This window comes from Centroberyx gerrardi, chromosome 1 (assembly GCF_048128805.1).
Source record: "Centroberyx gerrardi isolate f3 chromosome 1, fCenGer3.hap1.cur.20231027, whole genome shotgun sequence".
Taxonomy (NCBI): Eukaryota; Metazoa; Chordata; class Actinopteri; order Beryciformes; family Berycidae; genus Centroberyx; species Centroberyx gerrardi.
In genome coordinates, this window is record NC_135997.1 from 29,653,607 (window position 1) to 29,670,684 (window position 17,078).

The following is a 17,078-nucleotide window of genomic DNA, read 5'->3' on the forward strand; positions in this document are numbered from 1 at the left end:
CTATGTGAGACAAGATCCTGATATGCTGCCATGTGGGCGCGTATAACTCTGAGTTGGGGCATATTTAAATTACCCCTCTCTCACACCTGCCCACTGGGTTGCCAAATTTCTGACATAAAATGTCACTCCAGCCCCCTCCACCTCCCTCCATGTTATTCCAGGTAACATGCATCCTTTCCATCCCGGTGACAGGCTGTTCAGGGACAATCTCAGTCCTTTGTCTCTCGCTGGCTGCTGCAGCTATTAATAGGCAATGAAGAGACACAGCAAAAGAAAGATTATATATACTGTAGATATTGGCCAGACACTGATGTGCAAAAAATGAACTATCAAGAACAGATTCCACCATATGCTCATTTCACTGCAAAAGTTGCTGTGTATCAATTCCATGTTTGTTGTAGCCCTAAGCCCAATCTCACCTCTGCTCAGAAAACGTGTACGCTCATTTCAAAGAACTATATATTTGCATCACGCGAGGAAAACTATAGGAATTACTGACATTATAGGCTGCCACAGTCAATACATGACAATTAATATGACATGGTTAGGTGTAGGAAATGTGCTGCTTTTATTACACATTTTTAAGTTTAGAGACAAACCTCCTGAAGGGTCACTTTCTCAGTTGAAACAGTGCTAACAGATAACGCAATTGCTTGCCAAATTTTGTTTTTAAGGCGGCCTTTAATCCCACTTTTAAGACTGACAAAAAAAACACTCCTCTTGGCAGCAACCTCTGCAACGCAAACTTCTGGAACTTCAACTTCTGCTTCGGTACATTTCTGCTTCTTGGATCTTTTGCTGTGTTCCAGTCTGTAGCTTGCATGTTGGGTTTGCAAATTCTGCTGCGTCAAGCTCTCCTTTTTACAGGCCAAGAGTCGCCAAACGTGCATAATTTTGGGTGTGTCATATGTAAATGATCAGTTGATTTCACACGGTTCCACAGCTGCCTCTGATTTATTAATCTATGATGCACTCATTTTAGTGGCATGAGAGTTTCATGAATCAGACATGTCAAGTGTCTTAGGATCATTTCCATAGTAGATTCTGGGATCATTTCCACGATAGCTTGATGAATGAGGGCCATTGAGTGTACATGTGACCATCAGGACACAGCGTGCAAAATACAAATTTATAGGAAAAAGAAGAGACAACACTCCTGGTATGTGATGCAAATGTGGCCATAAAACATGGTTGCACAAAGTTACAATGCACTGAGCACTGCAACTGGAGAGTTGCTTGTTGGTGATTTGATCTTTTGACATAAAACTTATTTTTGATCTAAAAAATTCAATTGACAAGACTTTGGTCAGAATCGATTGGTATGAGAGATGATGAAAGATGAGAAAATAGGGTCCAGCTTAAAAACTGCCAGTGTTCTGCTGAACAGCCACTGTATCTATGAATGCCCTTTGTATGAATTTGACATAAAGACATCAAATATGAAATAGCATAGAGATTACATTAAAGGATCGCATTCTCCTTTCTCCACGTCCTCTGCCTCATCCAGCCTGGCTCTCCTCAGGGTTTGGCCTTAGGGGAAGCCAGAAGAGATGTCGCTCCAACCGCAGGGCCCCACATTACCTCTCTTCCCCTCCTCTCTTCCCAACAGGACCCATACCAACCAACATTAAACATCCCTGAGCTCTTCAATTGATTTTAAACCAGTTACAGTATTGTCTCATCCACAGACATTTTTTGCTTGTTTGGTTTGTTGATATTGCAGGGCTAAATATTCATAATCCAATCATGTAACAATCCATTATTAATTAAAAATATGTCACTGGCAACTGCATAACAACTTGAACCAATGTAAACAGCCATAGGGGTTAATTAATTATTTCGTTGCATGAACTCAGACGCCTTGGATTACATTAGTAATAATGTAATATCAATAATGCAACAAATGTAGGTTACATGGTAATGGGGAGGAAACCCCCATGTCATCTGACTGAACAGACAGGACAGACGGAGAGATAACAGAAAACAGGAAGGAGGGCAAGGCAGAAGCTGATACACCAATTTAGTAGAGAGAGAGAGAGAGCAAGAGAGAGAGAGATAGCATAGCCAATCGTACACTGAAGTCATTCTCTCTGGTCTCAGACAGTGGGTTCAGCCAGTCATTACAGCTCATCGTTTGTCGGAGTAATAAGACGTTAGTGTAGCTGGCCTGGTTCGACATGGTGAGGCTTTCACTGATTTTCACGAGTGCATTGTACAGTACAGTGCTGCAGATAATGATGTTGGCAGCTGTACGCGTACCTCCGCCCTCTCTCTGGATTTGAAATATTGGTGGGATGAAACCCCTCATTACCATTGTATTAATTGAAGACAAGGCACAGGAAGACAAAGCGCTGCTCACAACCACACACACTAGATGTGAGTGTGTAGGTATATACAAGCCATCATGCAAACACATATGCACATACAAACCTGCATGCGTGCACAATTTCTCCCTCTGTCTTTTTTTTTTTACATATTGAGTGGTTTAGCCGCGCAGATTTAAAGCTGCACTATAGGCAACTTTGCATGGCAAATGGCAGTGAGGGGTTATTGTCTGAAAGATCTGAGCTTCAATACCCATATATCCCATATTGTGACATCAGTAAACTGCACACAGCCACAGCCGGTCTGTGATGCTTTATACCAAATAAAGAGAGGCAAAAGAACACTTACCATGTGGCTTTCAAGCACACCACGAGCACAGAGGTGACGTAGTACACAATATTGTGTGAAGAGGGAGGACTTAAGGCCGTTCCAGGTTGTTTATCCTCTCTGCTCACTCATAACCATGTTGGCAGAAGAAAGACAATTGAGTTTGGCAGAGCAAAGAAACGAAAACCTAGTCGTAATGTGGTGAGGTATAGAGAAAGCATTACCGATGAGGACATAACATTTTTCTTACTCGACTGGTGAGTTAGCTTGCTAGCTAGTTATGTGCCGATGGGTATGATTACCTTAAACACCTGTTACTTAGGCTGTCAATCAAATGAAGGGGCGGGAACTTCCTCTTCAAGCCGCAGCACTGACATCCAGAGGTAAACATTGTAGCCTTGTAAACATTAAAAATGAAGACTTACAACATACTCTGTCTGTACAAGTAAAATTATGACTGTAAACAAATCCACACTGTTTACATGAAAAACGTGTTCATATTTAACTTTTTATTGTCCCCCATGATGAAAGGAGGGACTATGAATCGGCCATGGTCCATCCGTCATGCACAATATCTTGGACACCCCTACTTTTGACAGAACTTTCGGGAATGATGTGTGTCGTTCCAGCATTTACAAAATTACACTCATTGGATTTAGGGGGGTGCTACGATGTTTGTTTATTTGTTACTGATTGGCCCAAAGGGTGCCTGCATCATTTGTGGGAGACAACATGTTTACTTGTTTGTCACTTTCTGTGAGCAAAGAAGTTTATATACCCAACACCAGATTTTAAGAATTAAATAGGGTGAATCTACAGCATAGATTTTGTGATTTATGTGGATAAGACAGGGTGTATTTATACACAGCAATGTTAGTGAAGATTCATTTCAGTCATCCGGGTAGTAAGATGTCCAAAAAAATATAAAAACAAAATCCACTGAACTTAAAATGAAGAGTTTTTTCTTTTACCCTATGTGTTGCTGAGGAATCCTCTCCAGTTTCCACACTCACAAAGGAATTTATTGGACTGTGCTTTGACTTTTGAGGGGAACTGCTTAAAGCCATCTTCCAGTGCCCAGGAGGTTCACTGCCTGCCGGTGGACTTATTGAAAGCCTCCTGGGACATTATTGGTCAGGCCTTCGCTGCATTTTGAGAGCTAGCTTTGAGCTGTTATGGCAGTTTTGGCCCTCCTGAGGGGAACCTGGGTGATTTAAAAAACTGGAAGTCTGCTCTGGTCTATAAAGTAGTTGCCAATTGTCAATACACTAAAAGGAACACATCAGGTTTTGTTAGATTGTCCAATTGGTCAACTTAGCTGTTAAGAAACATAGACACCAAAATCATCTGTGTGTAGATTGTTGCTCTGGTTGAGTGATAGTAGTTTACTAGCATTATCCAAAGTAAGAAAAAAAAAAAAAACTACTAATAAAAAGTTGCTAATGTTTTTATTGCTTGGCCTGTAGATTCATATATTTAAAAACTTAAATATCAGTAGTTCAGTATTGAATATAGCTGTGATCTACCTAGGTTTATTGAACTATTTCAGGTGAACAACCACGTATTCATCTGCTGTGAAACAGCAGTAGTCCCTGCTAGTTCAAAACAGTATGCTACTTTATTAGATTTCATGTAGCCTACATTTTACCAAACTCCTAAAGCCGCCTATCATTTAAAACTACTCACCAAATTAGCTTTAGAGCTGCTACAAGTTCTCCTTTTCACACTTTTGAGATTGACCTACTATCATTCAACATAGTGTATGCTAAAATGTTAGCATGGAGCCTACTATCACTCAACATAGTGTATGCTAAAAATGTTAGCATGGAGCTTCAGAGCCAATGACCAACCAGGGACACATTTGATTTCAGGACAATGTGTGTAAAATAATTAACTCTTAATGGATAAGAGATCTCTCTCCAAAATTACTGAGATGGGAGTGTCCATTTCACCATTTGCCTATTGACCTCATACCAAAAATGTACCATACGTACTGAAGAAAAGTTGAGACATTGTGTCTGATCTCGACATCTCGATTGTTGTTTGTCATAGAAAAATGACAGTCAAAAAAAACCTTTTGCTATGGCAGGAATAGGGACAACAACAATCTCAGGGATGTCAATTTGGACGGGACTACTGAGGTTATTTTTACTGGGCATTTTACAGGAGCTAAAAGAGGCTGGAATTTTTACTGGTGCGGGCGTGCGCAGTCCATAAAAATTACAAGACATGGACAGGACTAAAATTACAGACATAGGCGTACTCCAGCAATGATTACATTACCCAGCCTCCCCCTGTAAAACTAATCCTGTCTGAATAGGGCTTATGTTCTCATCACTTAACAGCTAAATTGACCAAGCTACCAAAAAAATGTTGTATTTCTTAAAGTGTATTGACAAGGCACAAGGTAGTCCGCAGAAAGCAGAGGTACAGGCTCATGAGTGGGACCTCAAGTTGTAGTATCTACTATCTCTCTCTCTCTCTGGCATTGTGACACTTGTTTATTTTCCACATAATTCCTCCCTAAGCATGTAATAGCCATAATGAAAGGGAGAAAAATGGGGAACAGAGAACGCTACTTGAAAATAATCGGCGACAAATGAAAACAATACTAATCCCCCTTCTCATTCACAATGGGGTGCAGAAAAACTGAAATTTCCTGAATTTCAAGCCGTATCTTGGGTTGAACATCACTATTTGCGTTGCTCATGTAAGTTCCCCATGAAGATGCCTGGTGGTGATGGGATCTGCTTCCTTTTCCGCTCCTGCTGATTTCCTTTAGCGCTGAATGCCTCCTGCATTTCCATTGATTGTGCCTCAAAAGTGCTACGTTGGGCTTTGGATGCGTCTATCTTTGCAATGGGATTAAAAAAAAAAACAGTAAAGAGTGGCAGTGGTGGTGGGAGAAGAGAGAGGGGGAGATAATCGCTATAGTGATTATACTGATCAGTTGCTGACGGCTAGCATTGGCGTCAACAATTCAATGGGTGGTGGTCAGACAGCTCCTTGCAAACTCATAAGCATTCACACACACACACACACACACACACACACACACACACACACACACATGCAGACACACACTGAAACACAGAGGGATTCAGCCAATCCCTAGGGGAATCTCCTGATTAGGGCCTGTTGCCAATATGCTACAGTATTGGCTGAGGATTGGGGATAATGCAGCTGGGGAAGCAGACACACTGTACTAATGGCTTTGGTTAAGACGAGAGGCCTAGTGAGGAGAGGGACAAAATAATCCCTTCATATGGATCAATGGAGAAGAGGATGGGAGGATTCGGTTGGCCAAACAGATGTGCTAATTAGAATTATGTTGGTAACGAGCTAAATGGTGAGCTAAATCTCCCCGGAGCTTCTAATGGAATGCTGTGATCCCATGCATCCACAGCCAGAGATTTGAATTTGGAGTTTTGTTCCACATTATGATAGCCAAGCGTTTGAAATAAAGGGACACCTATGATTACAAAATGATTGACAGCACAGAATTAAATAGGAGATCAGTACACCAGACTAATAGATTATTAAATGGTTGATAAGACTATGCAGATTAAGTCATTGTGGCCATGTCTTTTTGCAGAACAAACATGTTTTCCTGTTTGATGTTTGGTCGATGTTTAGAATTGTTAACAGACATTTTGAAATTATACTTATTATACTGTTTCTGGGAATCTTTATTTGCCCTTCATTCAAATAAGAGAACCATGATTTTATCACGCAGTAGCTTGTCTTTTAGACAAGCTGAATAAATCTGTATTGAACGCTTCCTTGTTTGTAATCCCTCGGAGGTGCACATGCAACAACCCTGGGGCAGAACAGTTGTGTGCTCAGTGTCTCTGAGCCGAGTGAATCTGGAACACATTTCACTTTGTTCTGTGATTTGTCAACATTTTTCCAATGGCAGTATAATGTAAGCACATTCAATTATATGCCTGAGACTTTCTATCTTGTAACCCCCACCCCCCCCCCCAAAAAAAAAAAAAAAAAAAAAGGTGACTGATAGTCTTGCTGTTTTCTGGATTTTTGGAGTGCCCATGTTCCCCATGGTTTTCTTCATGTTTTAATGATAGCAGAGCATCCAGCCAAAAGGGCCACAAGAGGAAGCGCACCTGCTCTACATTTCAAACTTGCTATCTTGTTGTCATTTTACTTTCATCTTTGAAAAGATACTGTAGCCTTACATTTAGCAAATACCATCGCTAGCTGAAATACAATACAGTAACGTTAGTACTTTAAAATGCCAGCATTACTTTACTGCCATTAGCAATCTCTTTTCTCACAAAGACAGAGTTGCAGATGTTTAGTTTTGTGTCAAGTTATCATGGTGCTGATTTGACACTTTGCTGAGCTAAACCACTAGCGATGTTGCATTTTATGGTAATGTTAGCTAACTGCCATGGACATCTTTGGAAAATGAAATGTTTTCTGTGTTTAGCAGTGAACTGATTGTTGTTACATAACCACATTGTGACACTTATAAAATTTGGGTCAAATATTTGATTGTATTCCTGCTTCGGCAGTTGAATCTCCCTCTGCGCACTTCGGCGGTAGCCTGGTAAGACCATCCTGATCACGTGACCTCACATTCTGTTTCGCTCCACGGATCAGTCTGGACTTCTAGCCGCCCACATCGATTTCCTGAAATTACAATGTAACCGGGCCAATCAGGGACTGCGTCTAGTTGATGACGTGAAATACAGGCCGCCGCTGGCAAAACAGTAATGCCGTCTCCCGAAGCAACGAGCGGTAATGTTAACGTTAGTAGAGTAAACACAGCCATAAGTGCAGTTATTGCAGAAATAGACTCAGTAACAACAATTAAACAAGAACAAGAGTATGCACTAGCGGAGTTTCTCGGCCATTTTTCGCCATTCTTCCGTGTGGATTTGAATTTGGATTCGCTGATTGGCTGAAGGAGTTTGTCTGTCAAGGCAACTACTCCCGCCCACTGAAATCGATGTGGGCGGCTAGAAGTCCAGACTGATCAGTGGAGCGAAACAGAATGTGCGGTCACGTGATCAGGATGGTCTTACCAGGCTACTTCGGCGGTGACATGACAGCTGTCTGTAAAACCATAGAGGTGAAACATGCCAGCCCCCTTTTTTCAGTGGCCTGGGCTCCAGAAGTAAATTTCCCATTCATTTTCTCCATAGACATTTCAGAAAATCACAATATAAGGAGTTTTAAGCTTTGAACTGAACAAACCAGCTACCAGTTGAATCATGAGCTTATCACAATACGAAAAAAGGAAAATTAAAACATTGATGTCATCGATTCCCTTGCCCTCATTTTCAACAGTCCAATTAAGTATTGTAACAGTGATTACTGATTTGTAATGATATTCTTCTCCCTAAAAAAAGACATCATGTCTGACAGCAAAACAGTGAAGCGGCACCAATCACCAATACAACCAACCAACCCTAACCTTAACTTCACTACCAACCATGTGCAACTTTGGACCAGGGCGTTTCTATGGTAACAGCAACCACTTTGATTGGTGGGAGCTCGCTAAAACTTGTGGGTAGTGTAGCATTTTACAAGGAACTCAGAAATAAAAACATGATTACTTAACAACAAAATTGAAATCAGATTGACTGATGGCTTCTACAGGAACATATATAGTTTATTTCACAATCTGATAGCTAATGGTAGGTCCACTTTACACCATTAAAATGTAATGGCTAATAATCAAATTCCTTATGGGAAAAGTGAATGGGGAATTTACCCACTCTATAGATTGCAGCATTATTCCAGTGAGGGTTGAGAATCTGACTGCCTGAGATTCTAATGCTCTCTCATATCTTTTCTGCCAGAATAAGTGTCATTGACCCCTTTTTGCTAATTAGGAGCACATAAGGCCTTCCACATCTCCAGCTAGGACCCCATCCTCCCTCATAAAGAAGCTAAACTTTATAAATTAATTTGTATTCATTGGTGTTACTCCACCAGGCTCTGTCTGCTGCAGGCCCTGATCAATTGGGCCATTCCATGTTGCTGAGAGGATCAATGGGCTACATGGTTGTATTAATGGAAATCAAAAATTGATCAGGTATAATAGTGATGTACTCACAATAATAAATGCTTGGCCCCATGGAAAAGCTCTTCGTGGGTGGTATTGACTTTGCTGATAGGTCCCTCCAGACTCCGGGGTAAAAAAAAAAAGACAGAGGGGGAGGAAGAAAAGAGAGGTTGAGGAGCAGCAGGATGAAAAATGTGGAGAGCGTAATGAGGGGGTGAATGGTAATAATGAAAGTGCTGGCTCTGAGACAGGCCAGCTCACTTCCATCAGTGCCAATTTAGTTGCTGCTGTCTCATCATTGTCTCACGCAGAGAGCTTGACCATAGTCCGGTCATTCTTAACCTCACCCAACACTCATATAAGCCAATACGTCTTTTCAGGGAACATCATTTGTTCTAAATCACCTCTAAAAGGAACTGATCAAACCTTGTCAACTCCTCTCCTGAAGCAGTGGTAATTTAAATTTGGAGGTTTCCCTGCTTGACATTTTAAAGTCTAAAATGCCATCCTCTTGAGTGAAGGCTGGAAAAGCATCATAATGGTGCTCAAGTGGATCAGTCTACTGTTGAAAAAGGTGATAAAACAGTAGTTAAATGCATTAGAACCAGCTTCATTGATTCAGTGTACTACTGTCATTGTTGTTTCTACCGTCTCTGCTTTGAATGACATGATGGTGAAGAGGTTTTTTTCATAGAGAAAAAAAGCAGTGGGTCATCCTGCATGTCTGATTAGGCTATTCATGCAGAGACGATAAAAGTCACACTTTGACTGCAATTACAAAATCAGGGAAATATTTTTATTGATTTGAGTCATGTATTAACATGGTATTAGTATGTTGCATGCTCCATTATTACATGATCTCTGAATATTATGCGGTGTGCTCCAGGAAACAAAGATGTCTGAGTCATGGTCCTCTTAAACATTGAAATTATTTCCTGTTCACACCAAGAGGCTGTATGCAATTATTGTATCTATAAATAGCCTATATGTTGCAACAGGATAATAAGGCTTTGCAGTTGCGTCACAAATCTCCTATCAACCACATCTGGCTCATCATGGAGGTCCATTGAATTGGCCGTGCATAAATAACGGATAAATATAACACCCAGGCAAGAAAAAGAGAGATAGCCTACCTGAAAACAATTGCTGTGGTGTGAGTATAAGTAAATTAATTAACATTAGGTGAAAGTTAATAGTCTGATAAGGTAGATTTTCCAAATGTCGGTGAACTGTCGCTAGTCTCTACTCCAAAACACGTTGAGTTAGTTTGAGAAGATTAGTTAAAGCAGTTGGTTTTTGGCTTTGTTAGCTAGCTAACTTAGCCAGCAGGCTAATTTAGCAAAGCAACCAATGTTAATAACAACTAATGCTATGCAAATCAGATGTGTTTACAACTGATTAGCTGACCAGATAGAGCTAGCTAGCTAACAAGCTGACATTATTAAAATACAAAATTAATCAGATGTACCAGTGGCAAAATGATGATCATGTCTATTCAGTACTGTCGAGATGGCCGACTTGTTAGAAAAATTTTCACAGCCACTGTTGATTAACAGCTGAGGACCTCCAACATTGGCCGCCAGAGGGTATGTGATGTCACCTGAAACACTATATTCTATCCTTTTCATAGATACATTCATTCTGGATAAAGTTTTGGATTTCAATTCAGACTTTTTATCTGGATTGATAGTTGTCTCAGTGACATATTTATAGTTCACTAACTTCATTGTGGCTTTCACTTGATCCCAAGTGAATAAATATTTTGGCTAAGCTAATGAAGCACAGCGATCACAGTAATTGGATTCATTTCAATATAACAGCAAAACAAGAGGAATACAGAGGGGTGGTGCTGAAAGTATTATATTGTGAGAGTGTAGTGAGCCGTGGTTTGTGCCCTTACCTAAACGCCAGTGTCACTTTAAATCACTGTCACAGCTTTAATGGAAAGCTGTGGGATGGAAATGTGTAATCTCTTCTATTATATTTCTCTGGCTTGGGGGATACAGCCATGATTATCATTTTACTCATAGGGTGACCTCATTCAATTGAGGAATACATACTAGAGGACAGTGAATCAATAATGGACCAGAACCAATTATAAAACAGCTAATTGCAGATGCATTTTTAAGTCAATTGACTAAGTAGCCGTCAATAACAACAGCTCTTGCCAAGGAAATTATGCATGGAAGTGGAAGGGGGGAGTTAACGCAGGAGAATTGGCTCTTAAAGGCAAATGCCTCCGCGTGATGACTGGGAATGGAATAGATTCACTTCATCGCATCAAACTTACATCTGTGCATGTCCTCTGTGTCTCTTTCTTAATCCCCTCTCTCTCTCTCTCTCTCTGCCAAGAGCTTTTAAGACTGAAGAAGAGTAATTGCTATCCGCATGGTTTGGGGAGTGCTTTCTGCTATTTGACATGACAGAAATATCACAATGTAAAAGCTAATTGCCCGACCCCTTTTTGTTGGATATTCATTTATAATGTTACTTAGGTAAATTAGTTTGGATAATGCTTTAATCAATCAATGACGCTCTTTTGAAGTGATTAAACTCAGGCATATTCAGGATGAGCGAATTTCAGCTATGAGAAAAAGCTAGTGGTATTGAAAATCTATCACTTATATTCAATTTCATATGACATAGATGCTCACCCTAATTACAGAATTGCCAATTTCAAAACACTGTGGCAATTTGTTTTCTGAGCAAGGACTGTGAGCAGCCCAGCATCATTTTTAGGATAGTCCTGACCAATGGCATTCCTATATAGAATCACGTTCTTCAACATTTGAGTTTACATGGTGGAACATTAAATACGAGCCCAGTAGAAAACCCCATGAACCTGTTGCCTTCCTCTTGGCAGAGTAGGTGGTGTTTGTTGATAGCTAAACTATTGCTATTCAAGCTAATGGGCTCTTGTTATTGGAATGGATTGTGAGAACCTCATTACCACTATTGATTTGCTCTTAAATATGAAAATGATGATCAGCCATAAAACTTTATCATTCACTCTAATGCCACTTTGGCTCTCGCTCGCTGCTGTGTTCACTTGCAGCACTACTTTAATCAACATTACATTATCTACTGTTGCTGTTGCTCCCTTGTCTGTGGATTTGGCAGTATAGAGAAAGAGAATATTTCTATGTACTTGGGTGCGTCCAGGAATTAGATCCATCCCGACCCAGTGCTGCTACCCTCACAGCGCGTTTGAAAAACAGATATGGAAATAGTTCATATGAGAACGCAAACACAAAATCCATTCTCCTTCAGAAGTATATGATATAGATATATATTTCTGTTCTCCCTGCTATTTCTCACACAGTGCTGCTCTCTCTGATTTACAGGTTAGGATCCAGTGGATTTTGTGGCAGCTCCCAACAGCAAAGTGAAGAGAAGAGTACACTACACTATGTAGTTTACAGCCATCTCTCGGTCCCTCCTGTCTTGTTTTGATCAATGGCTGCTATAAGTAAGGTTGGGAGAGAAGCCTTTCCACCCTTCAGTAGACAAAAAGTATCTCCAGACAAATGGAGAGCTGCTTTTCAGAGCAGATACAAAACATAACCACATCTTCACAAACCAATATTAACAAGCAGGAAAAAGGTAGTACATTGATGATGAAAGAAGAGTTCAAATACATTTCTGCTTGAGCACATCATTGCTAATGCTCTCTGTGGGTGCCCCTCTCATTTTTCCTCAGATTTCTAAAAGAAGTGCACTCACCTTTTTAGGATTTGTATTGAGACAGTGGGAAAGCAGAGAGGAAGACCCAGTAGAGAAAGCTCTGCCAGAGTTTGATCCTAGGCCAGTGGAGGCATACATGTTGCTCCAGAGGACGCATCAACCTCTCACTATCTCTGGTCGTGCATTTCTCTATTTATTTATCAGAAACTTTTCTTTAATTCTTTAATTCCTACTTTCTTTTTTACCTCAAATGTAACTGTGTATTTCTAGCTCTGCTTGTCTTTTTCCCCCCTGGGGAACATTTTCTTCAGCTGATGTTTTTTTTTAGGTGCAAGTGTCTTTGTAATTATCTACTTTTGTGTAATCAATCATCACTTGTCAATCCCAAGTTTTTTCTCTGAAGTCAGATAACTTTTAATTGTCCTCTGCTGAAAATAGGAGTAATCAAATTTGAGAATTAGAAACAGAATCACTTTTATTCACCAAGTAGAACAGGTACACAAGGACTTTTACTTGTTTAGTTTGTGCTGTCACATTACAGTTCACAATACAGGATTGACTAGGTGGCTAGGTGCATGACAAAACAGAGCACGACCTCATGATGCATCCCAATTGGGCGCCAAGGCAAGTTGCCAAAGTTTTCCAACTGAGCTACAGGGCTCTGTGGCTGACTGCTCTCTGTGTTGAGTGAGAGGGCTTCTTCAACTGCTGCTTTGACTGTGATCACCCAGTTAACGATGACTACATGTGGTCACTATAATAATAATAAATCAGTTTTCCTTTAATTTTGAAGTTTGTCCAACTGATTCAATCCTTTATATCTGTCAACAAAGATGGTGTAGTTATTTGCTGTATTATTCTCAATATGTTTGACTGTTGCAGTTACTTGTACGATCTTCACTTACTTTTAGGGATGGGACGATATATAGAAATTCAATATATCGCGAAACAAAAATGTCACAATACATATAGTGGAGCAGAATAATTAATCGCAGTATTAGCTACATTTTATTCTGCTGTAGTAATCATAAATGAGACGGTTTGACCATCAGAAGTTCACAAGCTCTCCATCCAAATAATATTATTTTCACTTTGTAATGACATTTTTAAATTGATGTTTACATTCTAGGAAGCCTACGGAGCCCGCCGGGAGTGGCCATCAGGAGAAAAATAATTTATGTCGTGGCCACGATTCACTGTAACGTGTGCACGAGATCCAATTCGTTCCCTCGATCTGGTTAAAATGAGCCCTCGTTTTGGTTTATTCGTGCGCACGGGATACAATTCGTTCCCTCGATTTCCTCTTTATGTGCGCACGAATTGCCAAAACGTGCCCTCGAAATAGTGATATCATGCTCTCGATATATAATACATGCACTCTTCACGAGCTTATAAAGAGTCAGTGCACATATTGGTGATTATGTTTAAATGTGGCGCTGTCCTGGGTGTGTTGCAGCCACCTGATTGTGTTTACATGGCCTGAAGGTTAACTGGCTAAATATGTTGCAATATTTGGGGGATACGCCTATTCAGTGTAAACAGACAATGGATATTAACATACCAAATCCTTACTAGGCCTATCTGCAATACCTAAAAGGTACCTTTTAAGTTGCATTTTTCCTAAACTGCAGAGTTTAACGAAATTGAGAGAACGAATTGTATCTCGTGCGCACGAATGGACTAAAACGTGCGCACGTTACAGTAAATCGTGGACTCGATATAACTTTTTTTCTCTCCCAATGGCCACTCCCGGGCTCCGTAGAAGCCAATGCCATGGCTAGAAAGATTTGGGGCTCAGAAATAAACATAATTCTGCAATACTTTGTTGTCATTGAACTTTTATTTATTATTTATTTACATTGGTTGCATGGAATCGTGAAGCCCATATCATGTATCAAATCGTATCATGAGATATAAACATATCATACCTTCCCTACTTACTTACGTTTGTTTTCTTCATATCTATACCCTATTCCCTGCTGCTGAGATGACCCTATTTGCCAAAACAGTCACACACATCAAAAAGTGAATGTAGTTGGGAATAATCTGAATCAAGATGTGGCCGGGGAGTGCAGGAGATTGCACATTTGAAGGCAGAAAAGTGATCCAGTGTTCTCACTTCCCATTTGCAGCTCACCAACTGTTTGTACTTGGGAAGGTAATTGTCCAAATTGCAGTGGTTGAAGTTGCCAAGGATGAATGTAGCTGAATTGGGGTGTTTGCTTTCAAAAATTAAAGCTGCACTAGGCAAGATTTTTATTTAAAAATTCAGCTGTTTTATCTGCCTAAAAACAAAGTGGTGCTGCAATAGAGAAGAGCGTCGCATCTCTCCAACTGAGATGCCGTATATTCGTAGTGAAATTCCGAAGTGTCTCCTAAACAGCAGTGAGTGAGCGCTCTGTCCAGAGAAAGCTGGACTCATCAATGCTAGATATTTTGCCACTTTTCTCCCTTTGGCATAAAGTGATCACACAAACCGGCCAAGTTGGTAAGCTTGAGTTTGCTGTGTGTAGTTTACTCATGTCACCTTACAGGATTTCTGGCTATTGAAGTTCAATTTTTTCAAGCAGTGACTTCTTGTTGCCATTTGGGGCCATCAATATGCAAAGTTGCCTAGTGTAGCTTTAAGTCACCTGTTCTGCGAAGAACTTTTCAGTTTCATCAGTTTTCACTTGGGGGCGAACCTGCCAGGATTACAGATGAGAACTCTCTGGGAGTGTAGAGGGGATAGCAGTTAATGATCGGTGTCTCTAGGTCCAGAGAGCAGGATTTGGCTAACACTGTAATATCTGTGCACCAAATGTTGTTGATCTAAAAACATAAGCCTCTGCCCTGGCTCTTGCCTTGACTCAATCTGCCCGAATCAGTTTGTGGCAGGGGATTTCCACTGCCGCATCTGGGGTGTTTGGCGAAAGCCCGGTCTCACAAAAGAAAAAGGCTGTGGTGCACTTGAAATCCTTGTTATCAATCAGAAGCTGTAGCTCATCCATCTTGTTAAAGATCACACATTTCAGAAGCAGAGTGCGGGCAAAGCAGAGGGAAATCCTCTCTGTCTCAATCAATTTAGCACACCAGCCTGCTTCCTCCTCGTTTCTCAGAGTCTTGGTGCACATTGTATGTTGGTGCACATTGCTCCTCCATGAGACCACAGAAGTCTGGATACAAATCTGGCATTTTCTCACAAATCTCCAGATGTGTCTCTTTGCTACAGGAAATACACATGTTCCTCACTATGAAATGAAATGCTAATTTCATGCTAGTCAAAATAGATGAAAATCAACAAGAAGACAGGAAAGGTTATCAGAACAGTAGATTCCAACATCCAAAACCAGTTGCATTGGCTTTGTACAATTTTGCAGACCCACAACCGGCTCGCTTAACAAGCAGTTTTCACCTGAGATTGAGAAGTTGTGCGTTCAATCCCCACAGAGTTTTGCCAAACCTCTGCTTGGCACCTCACATCATAAGATTGTCCAAGAAGGCTGAACTCTATATCCAGCTGCCACTCACAAAAGTGGTTCATTCAAGGTTGGAGCTAGAGAGAATATCTAGGGAGTACAGCCATAGCGGTTGCTGTTTTGCTGCTCACAGTGCTGTCTGTGGAAAAAAAACATCAATAGGAGAGTTTTTACTCTGGATGGTTTGTGACAGCCGAGTTGCCACCACTTTCTGCTACACATTGTCTTTTAAAAATGCAAAGACCCATTCAGTAAAGACATGTGAGGCTGCGGCACTCACAAATGATTTTTCAATCTTTACCTCAGTCCCTTTCTCCTCTGGTTGGGCGTATTCTTCATGTTTGCCCTGCCCCATTCCGTCATTCAGGCAAAGTAGAGGCAGCAGAGGAAATTACCCCGGTGTTAAAAAAGAATATTTATCTCCCCTCCATCCATTATGTACGAGGCCTAGAGACAATGAGAGTGGAGGTGAAAAATTGTGTCTCAGACCTCTGCAGATTCCCACAAGTCTCATCTCCACAGCTATATCTTACCATTTCCCCAATCAATAGCTATTGCTGTATAATTGGAAGTAATTCACAGCCACGCTGGCTTGTGAAGTTCCTAAAGGCCTTTCTAAAGCTTTGCTTGCAAGTGAAAACGGCACAAATATTCAGACCGGAGATACTCATTATACCTAATGACCAAATTGATTATGTCCATGTTTTATTCACAAATTTGGAGCTCTGACTTATGCATTGTCCTCTGAGCAGTGTTTTCTACTGCTAGTATTTCTCTGTGTACCAAACAGAGGGGCAAACTAGTAAACTGAAAATGAAGTGCAAGGTCACCCTATGCTGTAGGCTTGCCTTATATTGCAGTAGACAACAGTGCAGAAGGCAGTGATCCAAAGCTAAATTATTTGACTACTAATTGCATTGATGCCCGTGCTCTTAGAAGTCACAGCCTTTATGGATTCTGTTTCATCATTTTTTCCCTTGAGTCACTGAGGGCTTATACCCTTATTTACAATGCTTTAGAAAAAACACAATCATATGTTTGATCATTTTCATCCTATGTTTGATCGTTTCTCACTGAAGATTCATAAATCCTCCAGAAAGTCATCTATAAAGGATATTTGATAGATCTTAATGAAATGTAATAAAACATTGATAATACAATACAGTTATTATCTGACAAAATCATAAATTAGTATGTTTACCATAGCAAATTTGCTAAATAACAGATAATTCACTAACAAAGACCACGCC